The sequence below is a fragment of the Canis lupus genome, chromosome 31, assembly GCF_048164855.1.
Source record: "Canis lupus baileyi chromosome 31, mCanLup2.hap1, whole genome shotgun sequence".
Taxonomy (NCBI): Eukaryota; Metazoa; Chordata; class Mammalia; order Carnivora; family Canidae; genus Canis; species Canis lupus.
This window is the reverse complement of record NC_132868.1, coordinates 26,626,561-26,642,640: the sequence shown is the minus strand read 5'-3', so window position 1 is coordinate 26,642,640 and position 16,080 is coordinate 26,626,561. Positions and strand designations below refer to the sequence as shown.

Sequence of the window (16,080 nt, the reverse complement as noted above, 5' to 3'; positions counted from 1 at the left end):
ACAAAATATGAGAGACACCTAACTTTGGGAAACGAACAAGGGGTAGTGGAAAGGGAGGTGGTTGGGGGTTTGGGGTGACTGGGTGATGGGCACTGAGGGGGGCACTTGGCGGGAGGAGCACAGGGTGTTATGCTGTATGTTGGCAAATTGAACTCCAATAAATTTTTTTTTTAATTTAAAAAAAAGTAAACAAGTCGGGGATCCCTGGGTGGCTCAGCGGTTTAGCGCCTGCCTTTGGCCCAGAGCGCAATCCTGGAGTCCTGGAATCGAGTCCCGTGTCAGGCTCCCAGCATGGAGCCTGCTTCTTCCTCTGCCTGTGTCTCTGACACTCTCTCTCTCTCTCTCTCTCCCTCTCATGAATAAATAAATAAAATCTTTAAAAAAAGTATACAAGTCAGTGGATGTTATTATATTACAGTTGTGCAACCATCAGTACAATCTAATTTTAGAACATTTTAACACTCAGAAAATATACCTTATTTTCACTCTCCATATCCCCTTACTGACCCCGCATTACCCACCTAAGACTCTATAACCAATAAACTACTTTCTGTATCTCTGAATTTGCCTAACCAGAACATTTCATGCAAATGGAATCATAGAATATATGATATACTATGATTAGTTCCTTTTATTTTGTAAAATGTTTTTAAGTTTCATCCATGTTATAGCATGTGTCTGTACTTCATTCCTTTTAATTGCCAAATAATAGTACATTGTGTGAACATACTATATTTTCTTAATCCATTCATCAGGTGATGGACATTTGGATTATTTCCACTTTTTGGCTATTATGAATGACACTGATATGAGCAGTTTTATATGAGTTTTGTGTACATATGTTTTCACTTATCACTAGTTATGGATAAGGGTCCTAATTTCTTCACATCCTTGCCAATACCTGTTATTGCTTTTTTTATTTTAGCCATATTTCTTTGCTTTACATTTCCTAATGGCAAGTGAAATTGAGCATCTTTTCATTCTTTTCATGTGCTAATTAGATTTCATAAATATTTGGAGAAATGTGTTTTCTGATCCTTTTCCTCTTTTTAGAGAGAGAGAGAGAGAGAGATGGGGGAGGGGCGGTGAGAGAGGGAGAGACAAAGAACCTTAAGCAGGCTCCATGACCAGCACAGACCCCAACTTAGAGCTCAGTCTCACAACCCTGAGATCATGACTTGATCCAAAATCAAGAGCCAGACTCCTAACTGACTGAGCCACCTAGGTCCCCTCCTTTTCCCATTTTTAATTGGATTGTCTTATTAACTATCACGCATAACAGTTCTATTCTGTAGGTTTTACTCATATTGTTTGTGGAACAAAAGTTAAATTTTGATGAAATTCAGTTTATAAATATTTTTCTTTTTTCCCGTAAAGTTTTCCCTTAAAGTTTTGTCATATCTAATAAACCATTACCTAATACAAAGTCACAAAGATTTACTCCTATTTTCTTCTATAAGTTATAATTTTATTCCTTACATTTGTGTATTTGATCTATTTTGAGTTAACTTTTGTGTGTTATACAAAGAAGGAGTATAATTTTTTTGCATGTGTATATGTAGTTTATCTAGCACCATTTGTTGAAGACTATTTTTCTCCCATTGAATTGTCTTGGCACCCTTGTCAAAAATCAATTGATTGTAAATGTAAGAGTTTATTTTTGGACTCCTAAATTCTATTCCATTGATATGCATTTCTATCCTTATCTCAATGCTATACTGTCTTTTATAGTAAATTTTGAAATCAAGAAGTGAGTTCTCCAGTTTGGTTCTTTTTCATGATTGTTTTGGCTATTCTGGGTCCCTTGAATTTCTGTATGAATTTTAATATCAACATGTCAGTTTCTCTAAAGAAAAAAAAAATAAGAAAAAATAGGAAAAAAATAACCAGCTGGGATTTTTAGTAGTGGTTTCATTGAATCTGTAGATCATTGTGGAGAATATTGCCATCTTAACAACATTGTCTTTGGGGGGTGGTGGCAATGAATCGTATTTTATTTTCATAGCATATGCCAAATGGAAACAAAAGAAGCAACTCAGAAAGGTCCAACGTAATCAGCCAGTATTACAACACAATATTGTCTTCTGATCCATGATTATGGGATCTTTCTACTTATTTAAATTGCACTTAATTTTTTCAACAATGTTTTACACTTTTAAGTATACAAATTTGTGTTCTTGTTAAGTGTATTTCTTACTATTCTATACTTTTTGATAATGTGAATGGAATTATTTTCTTACCTTAATTTTCAGATTGTTTCTAATATATACAAGTATAATTGAGTTTCACATATAGAAGTGATCTTTTATCCTGCAGCCCTGCTGAATTCATGTGCTATTTCTAGTGTGTTTTACTGGATTCCTTAGGATTTATTATACACAAGGTCATGTGATCTGCAAATAGAGATAATTTTACTTCTTCCTTCCTAATCTGAATACTTTTTAATTTTTCATGCCTAATCGCCCTGGCTAGAACCTCTAGTGAAATGTTGAATAGAAGTGGGACGAGCAGACATCCTTGCCTTGTTTTACCATTAAGTATAGTGTTAGCTGTAGGATTTTTTGGGTATATGTCCTTTATCATATTAAGAAATTTCCTTCTTTTCCTGGTTGCTGAGTGCTTTTATCATGAAAGGATATTAATTTTGTCAAAATTTTTCTATGTCTATTGAGATGATCATGTGATTTTTATCCTTCATCCTATTAATATATATTACATCAGTTAAATTTCATAAGTTAAATTAAACCTTGAATTCTTGGAATAAATCTCACATGTATATGATATATAATCATTTGTATATGTTTTTGGATTCAGGTTACTAGTATTTTCTTGAGGATTTTTGCCTCTGAATTCCTAAGAGATATTGGCCTATATTTTCTTTCTTTTTCTGGTTTTGATATCAGGCTTATCCTGGCCTCATAGAATGAATTGGAAAATATTCCATCCTTTTTTATTTTTGAAAGTTTGGGAGGGATAGGTATTAACTCTAAATGTTTAATATTTGTTTAATATTTAATGTTTAATATTTTAATGTGTAATTCACCAATGAAGCCGTCTGGACCTAGGCTTTCCTTTGTGGGAAGTTTTTAGTAAGTTGTTTTTTTTACTTGTTATAAGTCTATTCAGATTTTCTGTTTTGTTGAGTCCGTTTCAGTAGTTTGTGTCTTTCCACTTTATCTCTCAGATTTGTTGGCATACAGTTTTTTAAGGTATCCTCTTATATTTCTTCCTATTTCTATAAAGTTGGTGTGTGTAGCCTCTTTTTTATACTATCATCATCAATTGATGGAATGGACACATGGTCTGCTTCCATAGTTTGGCTATTGTAAATAATGCTGCAGTAAACACGGGGGTGCATGTATTCCTTTGAATTAGTGTTTTTGTTTTGTTTTGTTTTGTTTTTTGATTTTGTTTTTTTGTTTTTGTTTTGTTTTTTTTTTTTGGTAAATACAAACTGGCTACACCAGGTTACATTTCCACCAAGATTTCTATTCTTTACATCCTCACCAACACTTGTTTCTTGTGTTTTTTTTTTTTAGCCATTCTGACAGGTATGAAGTGATACCTCATTGTAGTTTTGATTTTCATTTCCGTGATGATAAATGATGTTGAACATTTTTTCATGTGGTTGTTGGCCATCTGGATGTCTTCTTTGGAGAAATGTCTGTTCATATCTTCTGCCCATTTTAAATTGGATTATTTGGTTCTTGGTATTATATATATTTCGGATGCTATCCTTTATTGTGTATGTCATTTGCAAATATCTTCTCTCATTCAGTAGATTGCCTTTTAGTGTTGTTGATCGTTTCCTTCACTGTGTAGGAGCTTTTTATTTTGATGTAGTCTCAATAGTTTATTTTTGCTTTTATTTCCCTTGCCTCAGGGGAGATGTCTTAGAAAACTGTTGCTACAGCCAATGTCAGAGAAATTATCAACTGTGCTCTCTCCTAGAATTCTTATAGTTTCCGGTCTCACATTTAAGTCTTAAACCCATTTTGAAGTTTTTTTTTTTTTTTTTTTTTTTGCGTGTGTATGGCGTAAGAAAGTGGTCCTGTTTCCTTCTTTTGCATGTAGCTGGCCAGTTTCCCAACACCATTTGTTGAAGAGACTGTCTTTTTCCCATTATTCTTTCCTCCTTTGTCAAAGATTAATTGACTGTATACTTGTGGGTTTATTTCTGAGTTTTCTATTCTGCTCTATTGATCTATGTGTATGTTTTCATGCCAGTACCATACTATTTTAATTACTACAGGTTTTTTTAAGCTTAGAAAGTTTGTAATCATTTAATCTTTCAGCAAATGCCACAATTCCCAAAAACAAAATTATTAGTATTAAAGAAAGCAGTTCATATTTAAAATCACATATGTACAAAATTCAATCCTTTGTGACCAGTCATTATGTCAATGTATCAATTTAAAAAAATAACTTTACATGTTTTGCAACCTCTAATCTTTTCAAGTAAACTTTAAATAAGAAGAATTACATGAATAAAATTTAAATATTCCAAATTTATTCAATAACGACTCAGAATATTTAATGTATGCTAAAAAGTTAAATATTTTAATATTTTGTTTTAAGTATGCAGTACATGAGGCACAATTTTAAATAATCTTTTTGAACAAAACAGTAATTCTCAACCCTCAGTTTGTCCCTAGGTGGCTCAGTGGTTGAGTATCTCCCTTTGATTCAGGTTGTGATCCTGGGGTCCTGGGATCGAGTCTCATATCAGGCTCCCCACAAGGAGCCTGCTTCTCCCTCTACCCATATCTCTGCCTCTCTGTGTCTCTCATGAATAAATAAAAAAAAATCTTTTAAAAAAAGAACAGTAATGCTTAATTTGGAAATTTCAGTCACCAAAATTTTTAGAAAAATTATTTTTTGAAAAATCGTGTATATATGTCTTTGGTGGATTATGCTCTTGATAATTTGTTACAGAACATAATGAAATACATTTTTTTTTCTGTTAAAAAAGATCATGTCAATCTTTTTGGTTCACATTTCCTTCTTTTTTTCTATCAAGGTAAAGTTATTATTGAAAAAAGAATGATAACTTATCAAAGTTTTTTCTTTGATTGAGGAAAACTACACGTATCACAATAGTCTGAAAACCTATAGAGTGTACTCAAAGCACTCAAAGCCTAAGAAATTGAGGAACCTATATTGAAAAGATAATCACACCTGGGATTTTTGTTTCTTTGGATAGCAGGTAGTTGAGTCTTGTGTTTTGCGGGGGTTTTGTTTAGCATTTAAATACACATCAATATGTTTTAGCATGTAATTTGCATATGAGTTCTATAGAAGATAATTGTCAATGTTATATTTACACAGTGTAATAACTATTTTATTTAGAGAACTGATTACTACAGCTTTGTTATATGACTTGAAGTCTGGAATTATGATACTTCGAGTTTTGTTTTCCTTTTTCAAGATTTCTTTGGCCATTAGGAATCTTTTGTGGTTCTATACAAACTTTAGGATTATTTGTTCTAGTTCTGTGAAAAATGCTGTTGGTATTTTGATAAGCATTACATTAAAGTCGGAGATTGCTTTGGGCAGTATAGACATTTTAACAATATTTGTTCTTCCAACCCAGGAGCATGAGATGTTTTTCCATTTCTTTACATTGTCTTGAATTTTTTTCATCAGTGTTTTATAGTTTTCAGAGTACAAGTCTTTCACCTTTTTGGTTAGGTTTACTTCTAGGTATTTTTTCGTTTTGAATGTAATTGTAAATGGGATTTTTTTTCTTAATTTCACTTTCTGCTGCTTCATTATTATTAGTGTATAGGAATGCAACATATTTCTTTTTTAACATATATTTTTTTATTTTTAAGCAATCTATACACCCAAAGTGGGTCCTGAACTCATGACCCTGAAATCAAGAGTCACACGCTCCTCCCACTGAGCCAGTCAGGGGTCCCTGAATGCAACAGATTTCTGTACATTGATTTTGTACCCTGCAACTTTACTGAATTCATTTATCAGTTCTAATAGTTTGTTGGTGGAGTCTTTAAGGGTTTTCTCTATATAGTCTCATGTCATCTGCAAATAGTGAAAGTTTTCCTTCTTCCTTACCAATTTAGATGCCTTTTATTTCTTTTTGTTGTCTGATCGATATAGCTAGAACTTCCAGTACTATGTTGAATAAAAGTGGTGAGAGTAGGTAGCCTTGCCTTGTTACTGACCTTAGGGGAAAAGCTCTCAGTGTTTCCCCATTGAGTATGATATTGCCTGTGTGTTTTTCATATAAGGCTTTTATTATGTTGAGGTATATTCCCTCTAAAGCTACTTTGTTGAGGGTTTTTATCATGAACGTTGTTGTACTTTGTCAACTGCTTTTTCTATATCTATTGAAATGGTCATATGGTTTTTGTCCTTTCTCTTGTTGATGTTTGATACTCCACATACATTTTATTATTTTATTTTATTTTTTTTAGACTCTAAAGGAACTTTTTGTTACTTTTTAAATTTAAATATTGTTAGTTAACATACAGTACAATATTGGTTTCTGGAGCAGAATTCAGTGATTTGTCATTTAAATACAACAACCAGTGCTCATCACAGTAAGTGCCCTCTTTAATACCCATCACCTGTCTAGCCCATGCCCCCCACCCATGTCCCCATCAACCCTCAGTTTGTTCTCTATTATTAACAGTCACTTATGGCTTGTTTTTTTCTCTCCCTTTTGTTTTTCTTTTCCCCTTTCCCATATGTTCATCTGTTTTCTTTCTGACTTACTTCATTTAGCATAATACACTCTGGCCCCATCCATGTCATTACAAATGGCAAGATTCATTCATTTTGATAGCTGAATAATATTTGTGTGTGTGTGTGTGCATGTGTGTGTGCATATGCCACTTCTTCTTAATCCATTCATCAGTTAATATAGCAGCATTATCAATAATAGCCAAACTATGAAGAGAGCCCAAATGTTCACATACATTTTAGAGTCAGCTCATTAAATTATACAAAGGAGACCTATGGTGTAAGAATACTATTAAATTCAAACCAAAATTACAGATAGGGGGATATAAAATCATTAACCTGGAATCAGTCCTTCACCCTTTTTGTAAGGTTCTATATAAAGATATGACTAAAACTGAAGAATCATAGTATTGTGGTGTAATCAGGGGAAATCTGAAGGCCTTGGGGCTCTTTTCTTCCACATTCATCATTTATAATCCTTGACTCTTGAATTCTCCTGGATAGAATTAATAATATTATCCATTTTTTTCTGGTTATATAAACTACCCCAAAATTCAGTGGCTTAAGCAATAACCAGTTTATACTATTGGAGGAAATACTTTATAACTGGAAAGCCTTGTGAAAACATAAGAGATTATTACTACTGATGTTCCAGACTATTTAATTTTTTTCTAATTCTAGCCTATTAAGTTAGAAAGGAATAAAATAATGTCTAATAATGCACTAATGGCACAGTTCTGAGCTATTGTATTCCTGACCAGTGTCTAACCATCCCACGTACACTCCAAGGTGTGCAATCACTCACCAGATAAAGAAAAGGGCATAAATCTCCCTCTCCTCTCTCTCTCTCTCCAGATAAGGCAAACCGTGTCAAGTCAGTCCCCTGTGGGAAGGGAAATATCAAAAAGATGTCAAGGCAAGATGATAGAAGGGAAATAGAGACAAGGGGTAATGTAGCTCATTCTTTCCTTCCCCCCAAAATAACTGTGGCCTCTACACTTTCTGGATCTTGCCAAATGCTCCCACATGGCTCAAGGTTGATCCAGGTTCTAGCCTGTCCCTACCACTAACTTCTTCATCACCTTGGACCAGTCAACTTCATCTCTTTGGGCTTTAATTTCCTTATTTTTTTTCTTTTTAAAAAAGATTTTATTTATTTATTCATGAGACACACACACAGAGGCAGAGACATAGGCAGGGAGAGACACAGACTCCATGCAGGGAGCCTGATGTGGGATTCAATCCTGAGACTCCAGGATCACACCCTGGGCTAATGGCAGGTGCTTAGCCACTGAGCCACCCAGGCATCCCATTTTCCTTATTTTTTCCCAAGCTTAATTATGGTGAGGCTTACAATTAAAAATTATATATATCTAAGGAATATAATGATATTTTGCACTATGTATATATTGTTAAATTATTACAAGATCAAGCTAATTAATATATCTGTCACTTCACATAGTTTTCATTTTGTGTGTGTATGATGAGAATACTTGAGATCTATTCTTTTGGCAAATTTCAAGTATATAACACATTATTATTAACTATAGTCACCATGTTATATCTTAGGTCTTCAGAACATATTCATCTTATAATTGATAGCTTGTACCCTTTAGTCAGAATTTCCCACCCCCACACCAGCCTCTGATAATCACTTTTCTACTCTGGTACTATGAGTTCAACTTTTTCTTTTTTTAAGATTTTATTTATTCATGAGAGACACAGAGAAAGGCAGAAACATAGACAGAGGGAGAAGCTCCTCACAGGGAACCCAATGTGGGACTCGATCCTAGGACCCCAGGATCATGACCTGAACCAAAGGTAGATGCTCAACCACTGAGCCAACCAGGTGCCCCTCCACTTTTTCTTAATTCCACATATAAGTGATACCATGTGGTATATGTCTTCCTGTATCTAGCTTATTTCACTTAGCATAGTGTCCTCCAGGCTCATCCACGTAGTTACAAATGGCAGGATTTTCTTCTTCTTCTTCTTTTTTTTTTTTAAGGCTGAATAATATCCCATTGTATACTATTTACTGCATTTTCCTATACATTCATCTGTCAGCAGATATTTAGGTTGTTTCCATATCTTGGCTACTGTGAACAGTGCTGTAATATAAAAGAGGAAATTTAACTAAATCTATATGATTCCTTCCAGTACTAAAATCTTATGACCCAAAGGCAGGGGTGGTAAATCCCTATTAGTAAATCAGTTTGCACACACATCCCAAATATATACATATTTATTTAGTTTCAAAATGTACATATGTACAGAGTACTAGTATCTTATAGTAATGAACACATACATATAAGAATTTTTAAAGAAAGAGATTTTATTTTTATTTTTATTTTTTTTTAGAAAGAGATTTTAAAATGAAATAAAATGTCTATATAATTGGATACTTCATGTATCATTATCAGTATCTCAACTCACAATATAGACTTAGTGAATGTGAATCCATTTCTCAGGTGTTGGTTCTTGTTGTTGGCTTGCTTTCTTGTTTTTTTTTTTTTTTTCCATGCTAGGAGAAAGGGGCATGTCTGCTTAGCCATCTTCATGTTCATTGTCTCTGCTATATTATTTAGCTGAGAATCAACAGATAACCTTTGTCTCTTACCCACCTGTGTTCTAAAACACAGTAGTCAGAGAGAGGGAGATCAGAATGATAAGTAGTACATTAAATGGGCCTATGTACAGAAAAGAATTAACATAGCTGCTATCCTTGAGAACATCTACTTGCAAGGTTGGCCCTTGCCTGGTATCTGGGAACTTAGATTTCAGGAGAGTTCCCACCCATTAGCTGATAAACGTGGCTCACTGTCCAAACTGTGCAAATAATGTAGTTTATGCTGAGTATCTGCTTTCCTTCTAGGAGTCTGGAATGTGGATATATGCTAGATAAAGAGGTCTATGTAATAAGCCCTCAAGAAAATTTCCAGGTAATAACCCTCAAATGGAGTTCCCTGGTTGGCAACATTATACATGTAGTGTCACAACTCAATGTTGGGGGAATTCAGAGTGTCCTGTGTGACTATACTGGGAGAGGGCTTTTAGAAGCCTGTGCCTGTTTTCCTCTAGACTTTACCCAATGCACCTTTTTCCTTTGTTGATTGTGCTGTGTATCCTTTCTCTGTAATAAAGCCATCACTCTAACACACTGAGTCCTGTGGATCCTCCTAGAGAATAATTGAAACTAGGGTGGTATTGGGGACCTCATGACATGGCCTGGCAAACAGTTCTTGACATAAACGTATCCCAAACTGTAGACCTCCCTTTGTTGGGTTATTTGAAAAGAAAGGGGCTTTATCAAAGTTTGTGTGAAAACAAAAATAAGCTCACATACTGTATCTTAAGAACAATATTCAAAAAAAAAAAGAACAATATTCAAATATGGCAATACAAATATGTACTATTATAAAGCCCGTGCAAGTTTTGTTTTTTTTCATGACTTTTTAGCTTACTGTGTCACATGGGAAGAACTAACTCAATAAATGCTTACAATCTAAATAACATACGTTCTACAAAGGTAAAATGATAGTGGAATATTTTCCAAATTTTTCCAAATGTGTAATTAAAACAGCTCTTGAATTAGCATTAGGGAAATTGGATGCTTTTTGATTATGCTGCCAATCATCCTTTAGATGAACTAGATGCATTTTTGTCCAGACTTGCTCTAACACTACCTAAAAATAAGCATCTCTCACTCATTAATATGGACTCAATTATAAATAATGTTCCTTTTTGTGAAATTACTTTCTATTTAGATGCTCTTAGTTTGGTATATATTGAAGTAGTTCTTAAATTAATTGAATTATGCCACCCTAGTTATAACCATGCTAGTGAAATAAACATGAGACAATCCACATAAGATTAAACAGAACTCACAGGAATTATGTTGAATTTTTTTAAAAGTCAGTATCAAAAGGTTATAGACTGTATTATTCCATGTATGCAGTATTCTTGAAATAACAAAATCACAGAGATGAAGAAAAAATTAGTGGTTGCCAGAGTTCGGATCTGGGGGAAGGAGGTGGGTATGAAAGATAAACAGAATATGATTATTAATCAGAAATATAGAAAGATGAAATCCTGTATGTCACTTATTTTTTAAATATTTATCATTACACATTTGATCTTTTTCATTTCCAACCATATATAGTTTTCACCTTGGTGATGACCTTGTTGGGTAGGAAACATAATATCTTTAATACATGAGTTAAATCTAAGATGATGTTCAAAAGGACTACAGGTAACTGCTTATGTCAATAATAAATACAGTAGATTACTTTTAAAACCTATACTTTGGACTTTTTATTACAGATTCAGTTGCTGACTTACCATAAATCATTGTGTTTAAAGTGCCATATGATATCAGATATTTAGCTTAACAGCATAAAATTGGGGCAAAACTGTAAAACATGTTTTATAGATGCTATAAAATCCTGAGGCTGAGAAGGTCCCGATTTTTTGCATTACTCTGATCCACCAAGTCCACTGAAAATTCTGGATAGCCAATACACTTGGGAATTGCAAATTGGCTTTCAAAGTTTTACTTGCTTTGGTTATTATGACCTCAGAGACAGCATGTTCTGTTTCCTTTTTTTTTTTTTAAATTTCTTTTGCATGTTCTGTTTCCTAATAGGAGAGAAGCATCTCTCTTCATATTAGGCTAAAGTAGGACCCAGATACTTAAAAACTTATATCCTTTACAGTGCTCTTTTATTCCACCTTGCTGATTCTGGCCTCACCTTCCACCCACCCAATCCCTTGTAGGCACCTCTTTAGAATCTGAAAAGAGACTAATCAATATAGCAAGAACGTATTCATTGTTTATCTTAAAATGTTTGTTTCTGCCAATAGTGAACACTCATTCATTCAATAAATTGAGTTACTGCTCCACTTAACGCATTGTTCTGTGGTTAAGCAATAGAGAAGAGGTAGTCAGTGAGAAAGTAAAGATGGAGAGATGTGAATGGATGTGAGGAACCTTTAAGATAAGATATAGAGGCAGTCAAACTTGGTGATGAAAATGAGTGAGAGAGAGAGAGAAGTCAGAGATGATGTCCATGTTCTTGGCTTAGCCACTGGGTGGATGATGGTGCTGTTATGTGAGAGAAGAGTACAGAGAAGGGAGCTGGCACAGTGAGGAAGGGAGGATACATTGAATATGAGATACTCCAGGTAATCTGATGACAATTTACAATAGCAATTGGCTATATGGATCAAGACCAGAATACAAATTAAAAGGAATCAACTGTAGTAAACACCATTGATGGTGTTCTGTTGTTGTAAATGCAGTCCCTTCTATTATAAAACCATGTATCTCATGGATCCCTTAAAGAATTACCTGATTCAGCCCTCCTTCTTTATTTATTCTATTCAGTCATTGATTTTTAAGCCTAAACTATCTATTGCTCACCTTTTTAGAACTTGGAAAGTCTGCTACTTTTTCTCTTCAATCTATGGAATCCAGAACTGAAGGTAATGCCTCAGTATGTTGTCAGAGATCCGCACTGAAGAAATGAGAACAGTCAGTAAAGAAGTCTATGACAAGTTATCAAAGGGGCAAAATGGAATAATATAAAATGTATTGACCCAAAAAATGAAAATAAAAATTAAAAATGTAATGTAATACAAAGTAGGTGAGCTAATTAGAAAACCTATTAGAAAAGGTTATTGTGAGCTACAGCTTTCTGTAAAAATCGCTATAAATTCAACTAAGTCTATAATATGACTACATAATCCAAGTAAAAAACTAAAACTGTAATACTAGATAAAAAAACAATAGACACTCGTTGACACACAATGCTACATTAGTTTTAGGTATTCAACATATTGATTTGACACCTCATATGTTATGCTATGCTCAGCACAAGTGTAGCTACCATTTGTCATCATAAAATCATTACAGTCCCATTGGCTATATTCCCTATGTTGTGCCTTTCGTCTCTCTGACTTATTCATTCCATAACTGGAAGTTTTTACCTCCCACTATCCTTTACCCATTTTACCCACCACCCCATAACTCCCTCTCTCTGGCAGACATCAGTTTGTTTCTGTATTTATGGGTCTGTTTCTGATTTGTTTGTTCATATGTTTTGTTTTTTAGATTCCATAAATAACTGAAATCACATGGTATTTTTTTTCTCTGTTTGACTTATTTCACTTAGCATGATACCCTCTAGGTCCATTTATGTTTTCACAAATGACAAGATGTCATTCTTTTTGGTGTCTGAGTAATATGATATTGTGTGTGTGTGTGTGTGTGTGTGTGTACAGATCACTTCTGTCCACATTTTATTGGCCAGAACCTAGTAGTCATATGGCCAACTTAACCATGAGTAAAGCTGGGAATGAAAGGTGCTCAGACTGCCTAGCTCTGCCATTATGAGCATCAGCTATAACAACAACAACAACAGTAATATTGTCAGTATTCTCCAGTGATAGTGTTATTATTCTCCAAGAATAGAATATTGTCTTCTGGTTATGTTTGCTCTCTACATTTCTATTGAACTTAGAGCTTCAGATTACTTTGTACCCCTGTCCATCAATGTCTAAAACACCATGAAACCTACTTTTATTTTATTCTCCATAATGGTAGAGTAACCTGATTTTATTTTACTCTCCATATCAGGAGAACCACTATATTTACAACTGTTGAATTTTTTAGAAATCAACTAAACAAGGGCTCAGAGTTAAAATTCAGTTGATGTAAATAAATGCAATATTTATTGCACATCTGAGTTTGCAGTCTGAGACTGATTCTTAACCCATTAAAATATATAGTCTACAAAGAAAGACTTAAAGAGATTGAAGTATTCTCGACTTTTAGGACATTCCATGCGTCTGTTAATAAGGCCTGGTTGTTTTAAGAGCACTGGAAGAAAAGGTTATTGTGAGCTACAGCTTTCTGTAAGTTAGGCTGCAGCTTAGAGATTTATTGAGCAAGGGTTGGATTTGGTAGTCCTACTGCATCAACAAAAAGGCATGAGAAAGACTGCTCTAGTGCTCACCCTCCAGTTTCATCAAGACACAGGGTTTAAGGTTATCAGTACTGCCATGAGCAGTACAGACAATATGATTTCCATTTTATATTTTTATGAGTTCAGAGAAATATATGAATTTTCTCAAGGTCACATAGTCATTTGGATGTGTTTGGTATATCTAGGGCTCATAGTGCAAAACATTTCCCTGGAAGAGTAACGGCAGAGAAGACTGCAAAGTAGGTTCCAAACAAATCACAGAGTGGTTAGAAGATATCCAATAATGTTTGGATATTTTTCTTTTGGCAAAAGGACCTTGCTTTGCAAGGAAGCACCATGATCCAAATGGTGTTCTATGGAGGTTAATCTACCAGCGGGAGAAGGGTTGGTTAAAGGTGGGAAGCTATAAGCAGAGAGCCTAGTTAGGAGGATAATTACAATATCCTTAACTTTTAAGTGTAAGTGGCTGAATTTAGATTTTCCATGTTAAGACTGAAAAACATTTACATGCTTATAAAATGAAATTCTTTTGTCATGTTTCCTTTTCTTTTCTTATTATTTTTTAAAAATATTTTTCCCCTATTTAATCAGCCATGTTTCATACCACTGAATTGTCAACCCACATATGATCATTTCAGTAGTACTTCATTAGGAATGAGAAGGCCATTGGGAGAAACCAGGATGCTTTCAACCAAAATTTTCATCCCCTATCATCTGGCTCTTCCAATATGAGGCATCAGGGTGGTGGTCTTCAACTTCCACAAAGAACGACCTTGGGAAGGGGCCCTGGGTCTATCACATCCAGTGCCTTACTAAAACCTTTAAGATCTGCCAAGCCTCCACCACGGCATCTTGATCGACCAACAGACATTTACCAGTGTGTTAAAGGATGTGATAAAAAATATGAATCAACAGCCAGGTGAAGATATGCAGAGGGTGAGGTGTGGGAAAAGGGTGCAAGCTTTCATATCCTCTCCAGGCAGACACTGCCCCCTTCTCCACATGTTCACCAACCTGGAGCTCCTCTCCTGTCCTCTTTTCAAGTGTCCATTCTATCTGATGGCTATTATATCCTTCCTTCGTTCCTGCAGTGTCCCTGGCAGCTGAAATCTTCACGGACCCATTCTGGAGTTTGTTTCTATGGATTGTTCTTTTCTGTATGGTCTCCAGACCCCTTTCTTCAGCCCTTCTAACAATTCTCTAACTGCCCACTATTAATACATTCCTTTTTTGCTCACCTTTCCCAGAGGCTGTTTCTGTTACTTCCAAGTAAGAACCATAACTGATTAATTCATTAAATTTGATGCCATAACCCAGATATTAACTAGAACCACGCTGCCCTGATGATTTAAATAAGACTGATTCAAACTACATTCAATGGATTGTAAGAAAGTCCAATGTCTTCTCCAAGATTTCTACAAATTTTGCCAGAGATTTAGGCTCTCGTGGACACATCTGACTCAGATCATTTGCTCCCTCTAAATCAGGATTTCTCAACCTTGACATTTTACCCACTTTATTGTGGGTGGTTGTCTTGCACATTGGAGGAATTTTGGCAGCACTCCTGGCTTCTGCCCACTCAATGGTAGTGGCTGCCCTGTCCCAGTTATGACAATTGAAAGTGTCTCCAGACGTTTCTAGATGTTGCCTGGGGGTGGGGGGCAAAATCACTCCTAGTGGGGAACCACTATCCTAAATTACTTCAGTACAGGAACTGACACCTGTTGTCCCTGTTGTCACCAAGTCAATATAGGTGTGATACTCAAACATTTTTCTTAATGTCCATCTTTTATTTTTTTAAGTCACAAAAGGTATCTATATTGGTAGCAAATTTGATGGAAGTTCTGGAGAAATTGAGAGATTTTCATCCTGAATATCCAATCAAATCAAATTTGTTATATACCCATGTTCTTAAAAAATTCTCTTGGTCGTTTTGGTGCCTTGGGCTCTAGCCTCTGGCCACGTTGCTTGTCCCTCTTTGGCTGTCTTTCCTTTTCTCTCTACCTTCTCTATTCTCTGTTCTTCCCTACTTCCAAATTTCTGTCCATTTTCAATTCATAGTGGTTTAGTTATATCATTTTACTTCTTTGTGCCAACTCATACCCTTAGGGTCTTACCTTCCACTCCCAATTGGCAGATCAAGGGATTTTTCTAAACAACAACAAAACGCCCATCTCCCATAGTAATTCTGGAACCTATTTTGAAAATAATTAAAATAGAATCTTGTTACAATTCTCACTACAAGCTCCCTCTATGTAGCTACTGTAGTATTAACTCCCTTTTATAGGAAGGAAGCTGCTCAAATTATGTCGCAGCATAACAACTGACCAAACAGTTGCTGGCTTAAAACAGCAACCATTGTACCGTATCTCTCTTCAAACAGCATATA

The 16,080-nt window shown here is 34.9% G+C and overlaps 1 long non-coding RNA gene across 1 annotated transcript; it reads right to left on the bottom strand.

Annotated features, from left to right (window-relative positions):
* Window positions 1–10,384: 10,384 nt before the first annotated feature.
* On the bottom strand, window positions 10,385–15,862 carry LOC140622218 (uncharacterized). The gene is made up of 3 exons (XR_012021965.1): window positions 15,809–15,862; window positions 12,128–12,221; window positions 10,385–10,725 (listed from the first exon to the last, which is right to left on the bottom strand). It is a non-coding gene; the product is annotated as an uncharacterized lncRNA (long non-coding RNA).
* Between the last annotated feature and the right edge of the window lie 218 nt (window positions 15,863–16,080).